A 19,021-nucleotide genomic window follows, 5' to 3' on the forward strand; every position below is an offset into this window, starting at 1 on the left:
AAGCCACAAAAAAAGTGAAAATAGTATGTTTCAATCTACATCCAGACTCCATAGTTCTTTCTCTGAATGTGGATAGCATTTTCCAACATGAGTCGTTTGGAATTAATTAGCTGTTCTTAACTCTCTCAATGGCCTGTCTCACCCATGCTATTCTCCTTATGCCACTGACCCAGAAGAAATAATCTCAAACTTCACAACCTCCATGCTATCATTAGCACTGTTCTTCCTCTTTCTTCTTGATGTGAAACAAAATTTAAGCCAAAGGAAGAAAGAAAGCATGGCAAAAGTGTACCAATTTCCAGAAGTGCATAAACTAAAAATATGATATTTTTAAGAGAGAATAAAATAAAATTACTACCCAACATTAAAGAACAGGAGTTAGAATGTGTTCATTAAATTGAGAAACAATTTGACTATGGAGCTACTTGAACCATTGTTCAGGTTCAGCTATATAGACAATGCAAAACCAAGTAGCTGGAACCAAAGATACATTCAGAGATTTAGAAAAATAACCATTTTGTTTTTCCTATGCATAATCAATAGATATGGGAGTGGGTATTCTCTGGCTCAACTATTTATTATGGATATAGTGATTTTAGTTAGCTTTGGTTTTACTCTACACACAGGAAGCACATCTGTTTGAGTTATAAAACTGTCTCTAACTAATAATAATTGTAAAATGGAAATAACCATACTTTTGGTACCTATCTAACTCAGAAACTATTTTGAAAATCAAATGAAATAACATACATAAAGTACATTGCAAACTGGAAGTGCTAATATTAATAATATATTTAAGACTAAAAATTAAGCTTCAGTGAATCACTACCACTATTATGAAGATCAAATAAAACATTTGTGGGAATGTTTTCTAACAAATCTCTGTCTAAAGGTAAAGAGGTCTTATTATGCAAGACTTGCTGGGCCAATAGGCTGAGCTGCCTTATAAAGAAAGCTCCAGCTCTGGCTTCACCTACACTAAGTTCAGTCCAAGAGGAAACTAACCTCCAAAGAGAAGAACCAGGTTTTTTCTCATAGTCTCTGATTCATTATGTCCTACCCTAAAGTTTATAATCTCTTACACAAAGCCTAGTATATCTCATATCAAGTGTGTGCCACCCTCTAAAAATATTATGAGGGTGCCTTTTAGAAAAGGTTATCATTATGGAAATAGAATAGCTATTTATTTCCTCTACCACAAAAGAATGCTTAAAATATAAAAGACTTATAAGATACATTGACAAAAAGCTTAAAATATTTAATCATATTTTCTCAGAAACTTAATATTTTGAACATTATATAAGGCATGCACGTCGATCATGTAGATGATATGTTTGTATATCTACCTCGATTTGTCTAAATTCAACTCTCAGGAGGTGTGCACAGGCATCTCTAGAATCTCATCTATCTGTCTACAAGGGAGGCTTTGATACCTGCCTGGAAGGGAGGAGAAAATTGGGACCATCAAGCCAATTATTTTTTTTTCACTTTTTTGGTGAGGCAAACGGGATTAAGTGACTTGCTCAGGGTCACACAGCTAGTAAGTGTCAAGTGTCTGAGGCCAGATTTGAACTCAGCTCCTCCTGACTCCAAGGCCGGAGCTCTATCCACTGCACCACCTAGCTTCCCCCATCAAGCTAATCTTTAAAGAATGGAGGCACTAGACAATAATTATATCTATCTACTTCTTAAAAATTGCAAGTCAAGTGGAAATGATTTCATTTAGTTTCAATCCACTGTGCTGGTCACTATTCCTTGATAGGGAAGGAGTGCCCTAAGCTTATATTTGAAGGCTTGACACCCTTTCCACTAATGCCAGTTACAATAGCAAATAAATTCACTTATACAATTAGATATCAAACAAAAACCAAAGAAGTTATAGGGACTAGAATATATCAGGTAATTCAAAGAATAAATGAGCACTCTTATTGGTAGTAAGAGATCTTAGCTCAAACTAAAAGAGCAATGTTCTCTGATCTCACCCAAGGAGGAATTCTTCCAAGTGTCTAAAGTGGGAAAGTGGAAATCAGGGACATCAGTTCCTCTACATGTCTTTTATGCTTCTCAAATTTTATTTTCCCTTTCCAAGGATCTCTCTCTGAAGAGGTCCTGAAACCAAGTCTGTCCTCTCTAAAAGCTGGAAGCTAGAAAAGAAAGTCTCTTCTTCCAAGTTCTCACCAACTATACCCCTCATTCAGGCAGGTAGCACCATATCATTACTCTACACTACTGAAGAGAAGTTTATGTAAGTTACAACCTGAAGCATTTGTGGACTGCTGAGCAGCCATTCTGCCTTCACCTTGGCTCTGCACAATCCCTCAAGGTACATGTCTTCTGGCAAGCCAGAGCATGGTTTGGACTCATTAGTTTTCTTCTTCTCCAAGAAGTATTGTAGTAGCTGCTAGTCACCCAGAGCTCTCAGTTATTTCATGCCTCTCAGATTCACAAGGTAATAGCCAATATAGGCTATAAATGTCCACCATAGGATTGTCGTGAACAGGAAAAGAAACGCAAAACAGAGGAGGCAACTAAGATTTTGAAATCCAGTCTCAGCCTCACCTAATTGAACATGTGCTTTTACTGCTGTGTGTACAGCCACCATCACTGCTGGCTGGAGAAGAGGGAATAGAGAAGGATCTCACCTCCTCCATCATGGGAAGTCCGAGGGAGACCTTCCCAAGTCACACATTTCAAAGAGAATAAGAGTAAATGTTGTCTTTCTCTTCATTTTCCAACTAAATTTATGATCCTAAATTTCTTTTTCAACTTTTTAAAAATTGAAGTATTTTTTTCGTTAAAACTGAAACAAACAAAAAGAGTTTTGTTTTTACATCATAAACATTTACAGATTACCCCCACTCCATAAGAGTAAAAAGTAATATACAATTAAGTTTACTTGTAACAGAGTAAAATAACTAAGTAAAACTAATAACAGTGACCTTACCTGAAAGCATATACAATATTCCACCTCTGTAGCACCTTTCCACCTCATTTTTAAGAAAATTCATTCATTTTAAACTTAAATACAAAATGAGGAAAAAAAGAACATTTCAATGTACACAGCAGAAAATAAAAAGAGGGTTCAATATACATTTATATTTCAGACTGCTTACTTTAAAAAAAACTATGTAATGAATATTACATACTGTTTTCAAAGGCATCCAGCTTTTTTGTGCTTCCTTCTAAACTTTCTTTTGTTCTCTGCTATGCACTTTTTATTTTTTTTCTCCCTGCCTCCCCACATCACCAAAAGAAGACTACAATAAACATGTATATATATATATATATACACATACCCAAATATATAGATATGCATATACAAACATATATACATAAATATAAAAACATATTTTACATGCCTCTGATTATGAGTTCTTTTTCTGGAGTGTATAGCATCTTCCTTCACAGGTCTAAGTCTTTCTTTTCCTATATTTTTCTAATTCAATCAACTTGTCATTTCTTATAGCACAGTGGTAATCCATCACAATCATATATCTCGACTTCTTTAGCCATTCCCCAATTGAAGGACATCTATCATTTTAATCTGATAGGTGTATGATAATATCTCAAAGTTGTATTAATTTGCATTTCTGTCAATAATCATTTAGAGCATTTTTTCATAAAACTATATCTAGTTTTGATTTCATCATCGAAAAACTTCCTGTTCATATCTTTTGATCATTTATCAATTGGGGAATGACTCATAGTCTTACAAATCTGACAAAGTTCTTTATATATTTAAAAAATGAGACCTTTATCTAAGAGACTGCCTCCAAAAAACTTTCCCAGTTTTCTGCTTTCCTTCTGATCACTGGTTTTATTTGTATAAGAACTTTTTAATTTACTATAATATAATTTTACAACTCACAATGCTCTCTATCTCCTATTTATGCATAAACTGTTCTATTCATGTCTAATTTTCTCGTGATATCTCCCTATAAGTCTAGGTCGTGTATCCATTTTGACCTTATCTTGTTACACGGTTTAAGATATTGATCTATGCCCAATTTCTGCCAAACTGTTTTCCGTGTTTCCCATCAATTTTTACCAAATAATGACTTCTTATTCCCAAAACTAAAATCTTTACATTTATCAGACAAAAGGTTACCATAATCCTTTATTACTTTGTATTGTATATCTACTCTGTTTCACTGCTATACCTATTTTTTAGCCAGTACCAGATAGTTTTGATATTAATCTTTCACAATATAGTTTGGGATCTAGTACAGCTGAATCTCCTTCCTTTACATATTTTCATTAGTTTCTTTGAAATTCTTAACCTTTTGTTCTTCCAAATGAATTTTATTATTTTTTCTAACTCAGTAAAAGAATTTATTAGTAATTTAATTGGGACGGCATTGAATAGATAGATTAGTTAGATGAAATTATCATCTTTATTATATTGACTTTGCCTACCCTTGAACAATTAATATTTCTCCAATTATTTAAATCTGATTTTATTTGTATAAAGTGTCTTATAATTATGCCCATGTAGTTCCTGGGTCTGTTTTGGCAGGTATACGATCAGTATTTTGTAATGTCTAAAGTTACTTTAAATGGGCTATCTCTTCTTCAAGGGTTTTATTGGTGATATATAAAAATGTTGATGCTTTATGTGGACTTATTCTATATCCTACCAGTTTGCTAAAATTATTACTTGTTTCAACTAATTTTTAGTTAAATCTTTAGGATTTTCCAAATATATCATTATATTGTCCATAAAAAGAGATAGTTTATCACCTCATTTTCCATTCTGATTACTTCTGTTTCTTTTTCTTCTCTTACTGCTAGCATTTCTAAAGCAATATTGAATAATATTGGTGACATAGTATAGTTTCCCTGTTTATTGATTTTTAATTAAATCTATTTTAGTTTTAATTTTGTCTGAGATCATGATTGCTACCCCTACTATTTTATATCAGCTGAAACATAAATTCTGCTTCAGCCCTTTATTTTAACTCTGTGGCTATCTCTCATTTTCAACTACATTTCTTGTAAACAATGTGTTTTCTGATTTTGATTTTTAATCCATTCTGCTATGAGTAAAATTTCCATTTTATGGGTAAATTCATTGCATTCACTATCAAGGTTATAATTAGTAGTTGTATATTTACCTCCATCCTATTTTTCCTCACTATTTATCCCTTTCATTCTGTTTATCCTATCCCTCCTTACACATCTAATTTACTTCTAATCACTACCTTGCCCTCTTTTTCCTTCATCTACCCAACTCTCTAAGAGTCCCTACCTTATCCTCTTCCATCACTCTCTTATTTTTTTTATAAATTTATAAGGTGTTTATATCCTTCTAGATGTATACATTGTTCCTTCTTTAACCCAGTTCTGATGAGAGTAACATTCCAGCACCACCAGCCCTCCACCCAGACCCCCTTCTTCTATATTCTTCTTCTTTTCACTCCTTATTTGTATGAAATAATTACTCTCCTTTTTTTAACCTCTCCTTACCTAGTTTTATTTTTTAGAATCAACCCATCTTACTCAGCTCATCCAAAGCCTTTCTTTCAAACTACTCAAGTAATGATGACTGTCTTAAGAATAATGACAATATTTTCACATATAAGGGACCTTATAAAGTCCCTTATAATGTTCTTTAATGTTTATCTTCTGTTTCTTCTGAATCTTATATGTCAAATTTTCCAGAGTTCTTGTCTTTTTGTCGCAAATACCTGAAAGTCTTTCAATTCACTGAATGTGATTTTTTTTCGCTCATGATTATACTCAATTTTGCTGGGTAAGTTATTTTTGGTCACAACCACAGCTCTTTTACTCTTCAAAAATATTATGTTCCAAGACCCACAGTCTTTTAACATACAAGCTGCAAGGTCTTCTGTGATCCTGATTGTAGCTCCAACCATTTAAATTTTTTTTTCTTACTGCTTGCAGTATTTTCTCCTTGACCTTGGAGTTTTGAAACTTGACTATGATATTCCTGAAAGTTTTCATCCTGGGATCTCTTTTAGGTGGTGATCAGCGGATTTTTTTCTATTTCTACTTTACCCTCTAGTTCTAAAACTTCAGGGCAATTTTCTTTGATAATTTCTGTAATATTGTATCAAGACTCTTTTTTATCATGACTTTCAGGCAATCCAACAATTCTTATATTGTCTCTCCTTGATCTGTTCTCCAGATCAGTTGTTTTTCTAATAAGATGTTTCACATTCTCTTCTATCTTTTCATTATTTTAATTTTGTTTTATTATTTCTTGGTGTCCTATAAGGTCATAAGCTTCCCCTTGCCCAATTCTAGTTTTCAAGAAGTTTTTTTTTTTTCTTGAGCTTTTGGAGTGTGTTTTTTTTTCCAATTGGTTGACTTTCTCCTCATATTTTTTTTTAATTTTCTTGGATTGCTCTTATTTTTTCCCTATTTTTTCTTTAATCTCTCTCATTTGATTTTTGAAATCCTTTTTAAGTTGTTCCAATAACTCTCTTGGGGCTTGTGACCATTTGATGTTTCTACTGAGTTAGGAATAGTTTTTTTAAATTTTTTATCTTTACTCTTACTCTGAACCCAGATCTTTTCTATCCCCAGAGTAGCTGCCCATGATTGGGTTCTTTCTCCTTTGCTTACGCATTTTTTTAAATTTTATTTTATTTTATTTTATTTTTAGCAGTTTATTATTGTAATTGGCTGTAGACCCTGAGTGTAGAGAGTGGTGCCCCAGGCTTCAGGCCCTTCTTACAGTCATTTTCTGAGATTTGTCCAGGGACCCAACCTCAAGCACTCCTCTCCACCCTCAATCCATGGCTAGGGACCCCAGCCAAGCTGTCCCACAAATGCTCTTGATCCCTGAAGTTACTCCAGAGGCTACAAACTTCAGCTCTCCCCTCTGTTCTGGAACTGGAACCAGGGACTCCACTCCCCTGCAAGTGTCCACAGCCAGCAGTGTCCCTGCCCTTTGCTACCAAGCGTGTAATCATTCCTTCAGGCCCATAGCCACAGCCTAGGAGCATTTCTGGTCAGCATACATGGCACTGGTTTCCCACAACTATGAAAGGTCCTTCAGTCTTCCCCTGCTCAGCTGTCCAACCCCCATACAGTCTGTTAGGTGAAAGTTTCTAAGGCCTGACCCAGCTGGCCCAAGGCTTGTTGTTTGTTGTTTCAGTGATGTCTGCCTGGAGGTGTTCACTCTTCTCTTGTGCAGAACTTCCATCTCTAGAAATAAGGTCTTTCCTGAGGTCCTCTAAAATTGTCTTAGGAGAACAACTACTTTACCCTGAATTTTATTTATTTCTGCCCTTCTATATTCACTTTGAGGCAATGTTCTATCTTTTTAGTGGGGGAAATTTAGAGAGCCTAGAATTTTCCAACCTACCCCATCATCTTCCCAGAATCCTCCCTTTCATTATATAAGCGTTTTGTGTGTGTGGTGTGTGCATGTGTGTGTAGACTTTTTTTTCCAATCTGAATCCATTACCTCTCTGCCATGAAGAATATATTTCATCATTGGAGCTCTAGAATCATAAATTATATTGTATTGATCATAGTTCTTATTGCTTTCTAACTTGTTAATTTTTAAAATGTTATTCTATAAATAGTTCTGATTCTGTTCATTTCATTCTTAGTTTATAAAGGTCTTCAAAGTTATTTTCATAATATTGGTAACGTATTATTTGTAAGCATGATATTTATAAATTTTTCTTCAAGTTCTGCTTGCTTCACTCTGCATCATTTCATACAAGTCTTTTCTTATCTTTTTGAAATCATCTATTTCCTCATTTCTTATGTCACAATAGTATTCCATCATATTCATATACCACAACTTACTCACTTATTCTTCTATTGATAGACAACCTCTTAGTTTTGAGAATTTTGCCACCACAAAGATCTCTGTTATAAATATTTTGTACATATAAAATCTTTTCTTCTTTATTTACTTTCTTTGGGGTATAGACCTACCAGTGGTATAGCTGGGTTAAAGAACATGCATGGTATAGTAACTTTTTGTGTGTAATTCCAAATTCCTTTCCAGAATGGTTCTAACCACTTACAGGTGTATCAACAGTACATCAATGTGCCTCTTTTCCCATAACCCCTCTAACATTTTTCATTTTTCTTTTTTGTCATCTTTACCCTTCTGATGGGTATGAGGTAATTCTCAAAATTGCTTTAATTTGCATTTCTTGATTAGTAGTGATTTATTGATTAGCAGTAGTATTTCATATATCCTAAAATTCTCATCAATAATTTAAGAAAAAGGAATTATTTTTATCTTCCCTAACTCATTCTCTTTCCTCAAATTCTGACACTCCCTGATCCCATCTCACATCTAAGATGACATAATATTTAATACAGGAATTTGAGTTAGGAAAATGGCTTTCTTTCACATCTCTAATTCTTTTTTAATGGTAAGTCCCTAAAAATCTGGCTGCTTTTTCGTATTCTGATAAATGATAATGAACATTCATGGTCTTGGAGAATTGATGATATCTCCCTCTTCTCAACAGAGAATACTTAGCATGGTACCTGGCACCTAATAGGCATTTAATAAATGTTTATTGATTGATAAGAGACAATTTTAGAAGACAATATACACTATCAGAAAAAATACGTATCATTTGTCTTCACCATTTTTCCATGTTACTAGGGAAGGATTCATTATTAGCTTGAAGAGCAAATGAGAACTAAAGATAACATCAAAACTCTAAAGTCAACTACAAAAGTCTGTGTGCTGCTTAAGAAGAAATTCAAAGCAAAAAAACTCACCTTATTTTATTTCTCTTAAAAGTCTTTCACAAAATCAAATTGTAGGAGGTTGGGGGTGGGAAAGGTAAGAACTCAAGAACTCTTTTATTTTAAAAGTCAAAAATTTCATGTTGAAAATCAATTTCAAACATAGTTAACTTAGTTTGTCTGTCCAAAGTAATTTGGGAAGTAATTTATGACTCATTGAATAGCAATAAATAAGGTCAGACATCTATTGGACCATAAAAAAAACTGAATGACATACAAATTTTTGCTAAATTTTAAATTGGTGCAGAACCACTTTTTCTACTTCTTAAGTTTCTTGATAACACAGCGCAAACACTTTTCTGGGGTCATCATTTTTGGGGTGTTCTTTTTTTTAAGCTCATAACCAAGAAAAGAAAAATCACACCCAAACAAAATCAAGCCTTATTTAATTGTATAATGGCCAGACCTATTACAGATGCTTGTTCAAATGTATGATAATTTATAGCAAATTAAGTCTGAAGGAGGGTGAATGTCCCCATAAGTGATATCTGGGACCATATATTTTGGTTGAGCTAAATTACCTCACTTCAATGTGAGAGCTCCTTCAATGTAAGTATATATTCTCATATGTATACTTTCCTCTGATTTCTTGCTATGGACTTGCCATTTCTTGCTACTTTCTATGGTGTTTTGATATCAACTTGGATAAATGAGTTTATTTACTTTTTTTTTTAAAAAAAAAACATTTTGAAATTCAGATAGGACCCAGCCTAAAAGAGTTAAAGATTTTAACATGACCCATCTCAATTTATATGGTCCAAACCTATTAATTTCCCCTATAGATTGTTGTCTCCCCCTATAGAATATGAGCTATTTAATGGCAGGAAATTTTTCATTTATGCCTTTTATCCCCAACATGTAGGCTAGTACCTAGCACATAGTATTTTTGTTGTTGTTGTTCAATTATTTTCCTGTCTAACTCTTCATGACTCCATTGACTATAGCACACCAACACTGTCTATGGAGTTTTCTTGGCAAAGATACTTGAGTGATTTGCCATTTCCTTTTCCAGAGGTTAAGTGACTTGGCCAGGGTTACACAGCTAGTAAATATGTGAGACCAGATTTGAACTCAGATCTTCCTGATTCCAGGTCTGGGGCTCTATCTACTGCTCCACCTAACTATCCTACAACATATCATTTAATAAAAAGCTTATTGATTAATTATTTTATTTCCATACTTGGCGGGGAAACTCCCTAATATCAGGGTAGTGATCAATCATACCACAATTCATAGTCTTGGAGAGTTGCTTGGGAAGTGAGAAATTAAACAACTTGACCAAGATTGCATGGTAGAGAGCTGGTCTTGAAGCCAGGAAAACATGAGTTCAAGTTTTGCTTTGACCTACTAGCTCCATGACCATGGGCAAGTCACTTAACCCTCAATGCTCTAGGCAACTAAGATTCTAAATCTCGGGAAAAGTGCTTATCTGAATAGGTAGAAGGAACTTCCCCAACCAGAAGCTCCCATTACCAATGAAATCACAGGTGCAGATCCTATGCCTATCACACATAACTAGTATGTATCAAATGCAGTACTTGAACTCAGAGTTTCCTGACTTTCTGGTCCTGGGATGGGGGACCTACTGCCTCAAGGCCACATGTGGCCCTCTTGGTCCTCAAGGGTAGCCCTCTGACTGAATCCAGATTTCACAGAACAAATCCCCTTCATAAAAGGATTTATTCTATAAAACTTGGACTCAATTGAAAAGCCACACCTAAGAACCTAGAAGGCCATATGTGGCCTCAAGGCCGAATGTTCCCCGCCCTGGTGACCTGGTCACTCTATAAACTACACCACACTCTCATTCTCTCAATTTACATACTTTGTCCAAATGTAAAGTAATTGAAAGTTAATTTGTAAAAGACTTCAAATCATTTTCAGATTGGATAAAAGATAGAATCTTGGAATTCCACACCTTCCTATGTGAATATCAATAAATCATTTGTTTTCAGTACTGCTAGTTTCCCATCTGAGAAATGGAAATAATAAAATTTACTATCAAACCAATATCAGTTTTGGGAATAGTCACATGGGCCTGCAGTCATAGGGCATATTGATTAGAACACTGGACTTGGAGGCAGGAAGACCCAGGATTGAATCCCATGTCAATTACTAGCTGTGTGGTACCCAGCAAATCACTTAACCTCTGAGTTACTGTCTATAAAAATAGGGATAATAATTGCACCTGCCTTACAGGAATATTGTGAGGCTCAAATAAGTCAATGTTTGTAAAGACCTTTGCAGACCTCAAAGGGCTATACTGAATGTGAGTTTGCACTAAATGATTTTAAAGATCCTTTCTGGTTCTAAATTTTTTATCATTTAACTATTTTTTTGCCATTGGTGGTACTTATTGATGTTATTACTCTAAGTGAAAGTGTTTTTTCCATGGTAAAACTTTAAGACTGGGATTCTGAAAGATGACTAATGTAGGGTTGGGATTTAAGGCATGAGTTGGAGATAACTACAGAAATCTGTTCAGACCTGGGAAAGATATGACCTGTCATTAGGTTCAAAATACAAAAGTCTTATTAACTCTATACATGAGAATTCCCTTAGATAGAAAACAGGAACTTAAGGAAAGATAAAACAGTTGGAACAAGCTTTGAGACAGGAAGAGAAGCAAGCCTGTTTCTGGCCTTTGGCAGGAGTAGCTATGATAGAGACAGGCTTCAAGGAATCATCGCTGCTTCCACAGGAAATATTACTTCTCAAAGAACAAGAGCTTAACAATAATAGCTGGAATTTATATGTATGATGTAGATATAAATTGATATACATGCATTATTCATTTGCTCCTAGCAACAACCTTGTGATATACTTTAGAAAAGAAGAGAAAAAACAGGTGTGACTTTCTCATGGTCACACAATTAGTCAGTGATAGAGCGAGATTTCAATCTGAAGTCTTCTGACTCTAAATCCATGCTATGTAGGAACTGAGCTAAACTTTGAACCCAACCACCCTCCCCCCAGAAACTGTTTGTCCTTACTATATCTTTGAAGTAAATACACATTTGTAGAAGTGATCTCATATTAAGTGGTCAAATGGGAATTGCAGGGCCCTTAAAATTCAGGAGAATATATTCCATGGGAGCTCTAACCAATAGCAAAGAAAAGATATTCTCTAAAAGTTGGGGTACCTTAGAACCCTGTGGGCAGAATAAAATGGAACACGCCTGCTCCTTCCAGAGTGGGGTCAGAGCAACAATGCTACATGTGGGGCCAAAGGATAAAACTGAGCATTTTGCATTTTCATGGACCCTAGAAAGATTCTCTACCTGGCAGTTTAAATTTTTGTAACTCCAGTTTGTGAGATTCTACAGAAATTGAAAAAAAAATTTAGGCTATAATTGTATGGTTATTTTTTTTGTTATTCCTTCACAAGTCAGTTCCATTGAGGTAATTTTGCAAACATTCATTTGTTTATTATTGTTGTTGTTGTTGTTGTTGTTGCTGAGTGTTTACATAATGGTACTTTATTACCAAATCCTTTATAAGTGTTAATATTGAGCCTAATGTGCAAAATATTGAGTTTATATCACTAAAATGCTTCTGCCTAGTTGAGAAATGTTCATATTTTTTCCATCTAAATAGATCTAGACCATTTATCCTAATGCGAGCAAAATATGCTTCATTCTTGTATGTTTGTAGCTTCATAGGGTTAAGTGCCTCTGTGCCCAGAAGCCCCAAACATCTGACTTTCTTTGCTGCTTTTCTAACTGAGCCTACTTGTCCTATGAGGTGAATTTGTAATTCCATTTAGATTGTCCTAGCATTGGCAGGAATTTGGGGGAAATTTATAATAAAAACACAGGTGAAACTTACCTGTAAGAGGATTGCCTATGGTACAGTGATCCCTAAAGAAACTTTTGTGCGTCCTGTGTAAAGAGAGACACTTAGAATTTTGTCCAGACCCCCAGTTAGATGGCCTGAAGGAAAGTGAGGAGCTTTCCTCCCAGGTAGTCATCTCATCTGAGAAAGCTCTCCCTCATGCCTGTATTGCACTGCCTCCACACTTCCATATCTTAAAATCCCTAGTTTCCTTCAATACTCAATTCAAGTATGACATCCCACCCAAGGATTTTCCTAATCACCCCAACTACTAGTGATACTTTCCCCAAAATTACTTCACATTTATTTTGTGTTATTTTTTATATATGCTTACATGTGTATATGTTGTGCACAGAATCTGCCTTTAAGTTGTCCCTCTGCTCAGCTGAGTTTGCTCCTCCATAGCAACTAGAGTATCCACCATGTTTAGCTTTAGACTTAACTGATGCTTTCAGCTAAAGTAGTATTATGTTCTTTAAAAAAAGTCAATGACCTTTAGCCTAAGATTGGAAAAAGCATCTCCAACTCTGTGCCTTTGGCAGAATTCTTCATCTCCTCTTCATTTTTCTTCTTGGCAGCAACTGGCCCCAGAGAGAACCTCAGCCTCTTTGGCCAACCAAATTTGCCAGTCAAAAATCAACAGTGAAAAGAATCGTGGCCTCTCTTTGACATAGTTGTGAAGTCTATTATGTGTCTTTGTGAGAGATCTCGTCTTATTTTATGGTTAATAATTAAATAATGTACAATTGTCCTATAATCATAAAACAGTTCTGGTTTCAAATTTCCCAAGTTATTCATCTCCAAGTTCTCCATTTTTTCAAATACAAATGAACCTTTTGAACACAAAACACTGGAGCAAATCTTTGTCACAACACATTCTCACACCACATGGACTGAAGTTGGTTAGTTTTTTTCCTTCATGCTCAAAGAGGACCAAAAAGATATCACTATGTCTGGGTCAAGGTAACGTGTGTCTGACTGTGGCTGATCAAGCCAATCAATACAAGCTAGGCAGGCTCTACCACAGGTGAGATACAAATAGTCCATATGAACATTTGAAGTGGAGTTGTCTCCAAGTTTGGGCATCTTGCATTTCTTTTGAGCTACTGCAATTCTGCTTTGATCATAGAGCACAGTACCTTCTTTGACGCAGGAATGTCATGCTAGGCAGGGTTGTGCCAGTGTCTCCCTTGTCTCACAATTGATTCCAAAGTTCTTCAGAGAGACAATAAGAGTTTCCTTGTATTGCTTCTTCCAACCTCTCTGTGAGCTCTTGCTTTGTGTGAGTTCTCTGTAAAATAGCCTTTTAGGCAAATGTACATTTGACGTTCAATGTGGCCAGCCCATCAGAGCTGTGCTCTCTCATTAGAGTTTGAATGCTTGGCAATTCAGCTTGAGAAAGAACCACAGTCTCTGGTACCTTATCTTGGCAATGTATGCATCAATCTCATCATTTATGTGTACATCCCTAGAAAGTAAACTGCCATGGTAAGCATTCAAAATTTCTCCATTTGCTATAACCAATGGTTTCACATATGAATGGTATAGTCCTGGCTGGTGGAGAACTTCTGTCTTTTTGGTGTTAATTTCCAAGCTAAAAATAGTATCAGAGAATCAATCTATATACTCTGTTCCACCTCAGACTCAGAGGCTGGGTTGAGTCCACAACCGTCTGTGAATAAAAGAATCATGCAGCCACTCTCCCTCCACTTTAGTCTTTGCTTGTAGCCTTTTTAAGTTAAATAATTTACTGTCAGTGTGGTAGCTGATCTTGCTGTCATTTTCATCCTCATTGAAAGTGTGAGACAACATCATTGAAAACATCATACTAAAAAGCATGGGAGCAAGCCCACAGCCCTGATTCACTTCACTGGGGACTGGGAAAGTGCAAGAATATACAGAACCCATGCAAGTATGCCATCATGAAACTAACCTAGAATATCAATGAACTTCTCTGGGCAACCAAATTTTGTCATGATCTTCCACAAGCCCTCATAACTAACAGTATCAAAAGCCTTGGTCAGATCAATGAATGTTTTGTACAGTCCTCTGTTCTGCTCCCGGCATTTCTCCTGAAGGTGTAGGGCAACAAACACCATATTAACTATTCCTCAGTCCTTTCTGAAAGCCACAGTGGCTCTTGGGTAAATAACCATCTTCCAGGTAAGGATCAGTCTATTAAGGACTATTCTGGCAAGAATCTTGCCAGCAATGACAAAGACAGAGAGAGACCTGCTGTGATTGTCACAGGACAACCTATTTCCTTTTGTTTTATAGAGACGGACAATGGATGCATCCTTGAATTCTTGGGGGATAAACTTCTCTTGCAGTGTAATACAGAAGATTTCAGTCAACTTTTGTATGAGCCTTTGCCTTATAAATCTCTACTAGAATGAAATTAACACCAGGAGCTTTGCCACGGAAGAGGAGCCTAATGGCATTCAAACCTCTTCTTCAGTTGGAAGTTTGGGTAGGGAGTGATTGATTCCAACCTGAGGCATATGGTTAACTGCAGCATTGTTTGATGATGGTCTGCTGAACACATCATGGAAGTATTCAGCCCATCTCTCCAGGATCATGTCCTTATCACTAATCAGTGTGTCTCCCCTAGTGCTGAGTAGTTGAGATGTACCATAGGCTCATAAATAGCCTGCAGGTCATCATAATAGCACTTTGGATTGTTACTATCAGCATAAAACTGAATTTTATCTGCCTTCTTACTGAACCAAGAATCTTGCATCTCTCTAAGGTTCATTTGCAATTTACTTTTGATGAATTTAAATTCTGCCCTATTAGATAAGGAAGAACTGTCCTGCTGGTAAACCCTGTGGAGTGCTCATTTTTTGTTTAGCAGCTTCTGAATTTCTCCTTCATTTTTGTCAAACCAATCTTGATATTTGTGAGTTTTCTGGTTCAAATAAGTAAATGTGGGGCTGTACACCAAATCTCTGAAAGCTGTCAACTCCTTTTTTGCTCCACTGTTGCCAACTGGGCATTGGCTCAACTTTTCCTCCAAGTTAGCAACAAACTGTTCTCACAAGGACAGGCATTCTAATCTCTGAAACATAAGTCTTTTGGTAGTCATCTTGCCCACTCTCGTTGAATGAGAATGTTTAGTTTGGAGAGGATAAGTCTATGATCAGTCACCTTCATCATTCTCACATCCTGTCTGTCTCTTCTCCTTACAATGACATAATCTATTAAATGCCAATGTTTTCTGCAAGAGTGCATTCATGAAGTTTCATTGCCTTCAGGTAAATGGTAGGCAGTGTTGGTGATGAGATACACAAGTCTTCAGTAGTAAGTGACTATTGCTGTTGCTGTTTCTGACTCCATTACTTCTAAGGATTCCTTGCCATGTCTGTTAGTCTATGCCTACTCTAGTGTTAAAGTCACCCAGGGTTACAAGATTGTCTTACTTTTTGCGCATGGATGATGAGGGTCTCCAGTCTTCATAAAATTTTTCTTTTACTTCATCAGGGTTCGTCATAGTGGGAGCCTATGCACTAATGATGGTGGTATGGTGTTTTTCTGCAAGAGGCAATCACATTGTCATGAGTCTGTTGTTCCCTCTTTTGGAGATGCATACAAGCTTGTTGACTAGATTAGTTTTGATTGTAAAACCTATTCCATCTTCACAGCAATCCCCATTACTGAGGCCACTCCAGAAAAACGTGTATCCAGCTCCAACTTCTATAGTCAGCCTTTTCACTCATGGGATTCTGTTTGGGTACAATACCTGCTGAGTTTTCTTGCAACAGAGCTGTTCATCTTTTAGGTCTATACTAGATTTCTTGTTTCCCGTACATATGTGCACATTTCATGTACCAATGGTGAGTGGAATCATCTTCATAAAAGTTTTTGTACTTTTCTTGCGTTTCAATCACATAATAGGATCCCTGCCTGCCATGATAAGCAGGCCAGGGTTAGGTTAGGTGGAAACAGCCAGTTTTTAGGCACCTTTTCTAGCCCCTTCCTCACTCCAGGAGGTGAGTTTGTGGTCATTAAAAAAGGATAATTAGACACCCAGGGGACAGCTGAATCCCACTGCTACTTCAGTCCAGTGAGAAAATGTCCTTATAGCCTGGGCTGCCTGCAGGATTGTGACTACAGTTCCCAATGTATCTATGCCTGCTGCTTTGCCACTTGCCCATTTCCACAGGCCTTTGAAGTAGGTAGAAATGATAAAATGGTATGAGTGATCTCTTTTGACTTGCACATAAACTGGATTTAAGAGAGACAGAGTTGTGAAAAATTGTCGGCCTCACTTTCTCTTCCAGAGTCATCAAAGTCCAGTGGGAAGACAAAAGGTAAGATGGCTGACTATGGCTCAGGTTGCAGGAGATGACTATGGCAACTTTGATGTATAACAAAGCTCCAAGTGCTCCACAATACCTACTTCAGCCACCTTCACGGCCACTGGAACAAATTGTTCTCATGTGCCTATTCCACTAGGAGAAGTCTTCACATGTTTGGGGTAGATAAACACTCCCCTAACTCACCTACAGGTCTGAGATTACCCTCAAACTGGTTTAGCCCTTCAGCTGATACAGTTTACTGGGGTGTGGCTGCTGTGTATGTTACAGCTTCTTGGAGACACAGGTGAGAGCTGGGTGTCAGATGGACACAAAAGGTGGAAAGCAGCCCTGAAAAAGGTTCAGCAGCCCTCACAACAGAGGTACTAGTCTTCCTTGAACACCCATACACCCCAGGACTAAGGTGTATGTAGCAGATCAGCTAAAATTACCCTTGTATATTTAGTTGTGTGTGTGCAATATCTACAACTGTTAATGAAGGTTATTTACTATAATGCAGAAAAGCAATATTACTGCACCTTGACACGATAATCAATCAATGTATACAACTTGTTTGTCTATGTTCATCTTCTACATGCATCTGTCCATAGTGCTAAATTTTTGTGAGTGTATTTTTACTGCATTGTAAATTCTTAATCAACCTGTCTTGTTAGGTTGCATAAGATGTTCATGTTGAATAAAACACCTGACATCAATCTTGTAATTGCCGTGTGATCAGTAAGGTTCCTATAAGACATGTTCCTTTTTTAATTTAATACAGTGTACATAGGGATGAAGAATATCCCTCTAAAAAATTTTCAAGTTTGCCTATCATATGCAAATAAGCATTGGCTATCTCAGGCTAGTGAAGCAGATTTAATTCATTAACTGCTTCCTCAGAACACTGAAGCAGAATTATGCTCCCATAAAAATGAACTGTCAAAGCTACTTACCCTAATTTCACACACACAAAAAAAATCTTTAACATCATTCTTTTACTCACAACACAATATTCCCAGCTATATTCACATATTTAGAACCTGATACAACAAAATGGAGAAAAAATAAGGCCTTTTATTTTCTAATCATGTCTTTGATGTTTCCTATTCCTCTTAAGTAATTAATTACATTAATCAAAGACTAATTTTACCACAAAAGTCCAAGTACTCATTTTTTTCACTTTTTAAAATATTTATTTTTAAGATTCTTTTGTTTTTGCTTTTTGAGTTTATATTCTCTCCTTCCTTCCCACAATTACCCCACCCACTGAGAAGGCAAGCATTGTGGTATCAAGTATACATGTGAAAATCATGCAAAACTTATTTCCCTATTATCCATATCTCAAAGAAAGTTAAAAAAAAATAAAGAAAGCAAGAAAATTATACTTCAATTTTCACTTGGAGTTCACCAGTTCTCTCTCTGGAGGTGGATAGAATTTTTTCATCATGAGCCCTTTGGAACTGTCTTGGTTCATTGTATTGATCAGAGTAGCCAAATCTTTCAAAGTTGACAACTGTGCATAATGATCTGGTTCTTCTCACTTCACTATGTATCAGTTCATATAGATGTTGCACTTTTTTTCTGAAACCATCCCCCTCATCGTTTCTTGTAGCACAATAGTACTCCATCACAATCATATGCCATAACTTGTTCAGCCATTGATGAGCATCCCCTCGATTTTCAAATTCTTTACCACCACAAAAAGAACTGCTTTAAATATTTTTGTACATATAGGGCCTTTTCCTTTATATTTGGTCTCATTAGGATACATATTCAGGAGTGGTACTGCTGGATCCAAGGGCATGCACAAGTTTATGGTTCTTTGGGCTTAGTTCCAGTTTGTTCTCCAGAATGGTTGGACTAGTTCATTACTCCACCAACAATTTGTTAATGTACCTATTTTCCCTCATCCCGTCTAGCATTTGTAATTTCTCATAGATGTAAGGTGGTAACTCAGAGTTCTTTTAATTTAATTTAATTAATTTCTCTAATCAATAATATTTAGAGCAATTTTCATATGACTAAAGGTAGCTTTGATTTCTTCTTTTGAAAAGTTCCTATTTATATCCTTTGACTATTAATTGCAGATGGCTCTTGGTTTAATAAATTTGACTCAGTTCCCTACATATTTGAGAAATGAG

The 19,021-nt window shown here is 36.1% G+C and overlaps 1 protein-coding gene and 1 long non-coding RNA gene across 2 annotated transcripts in view; one reads left to right on the top strand and one right to left on the bottom strand.

The window, feature by feature from the left end:
* Positions 1–19,021, bottom strand: part of LOC110223924 (uncharacterized) — a 78,532-nt gene that overhangs the window by 40,117 nt on the left and 19,394 nt on the right. The gene's annotated exons all lie outside the window — the stretch shown is intronic.
* The window catches only part of GRAMD2B (GRAM domain containing 2B), an 88,902-nt gene that overhangs the window by 388 nt on the left and 69,493 nt on the right, over positions 1–19,021 (top strand). The window lies entirely within an intron of this gene.

This window comes from Phascolarctos cinereus, unplaced genomic scaffold (assembly GCF_003287225.1).
Source record: "Phascolarctos cinereus isolate Bilbo 61053 unplaced genomic scaffold, phaCin_HiC Scaffold_4;HRSCAF=312, whole genome shotgun sequence".
Classification (NCBI taxonomy): domain Eukaryota; kingdom Metazoa; phylum Chordata; class Mammalia; order Diprotodontia; family Phascolarctidae; genus Phascolarctos; species Phascolarctos cinereus.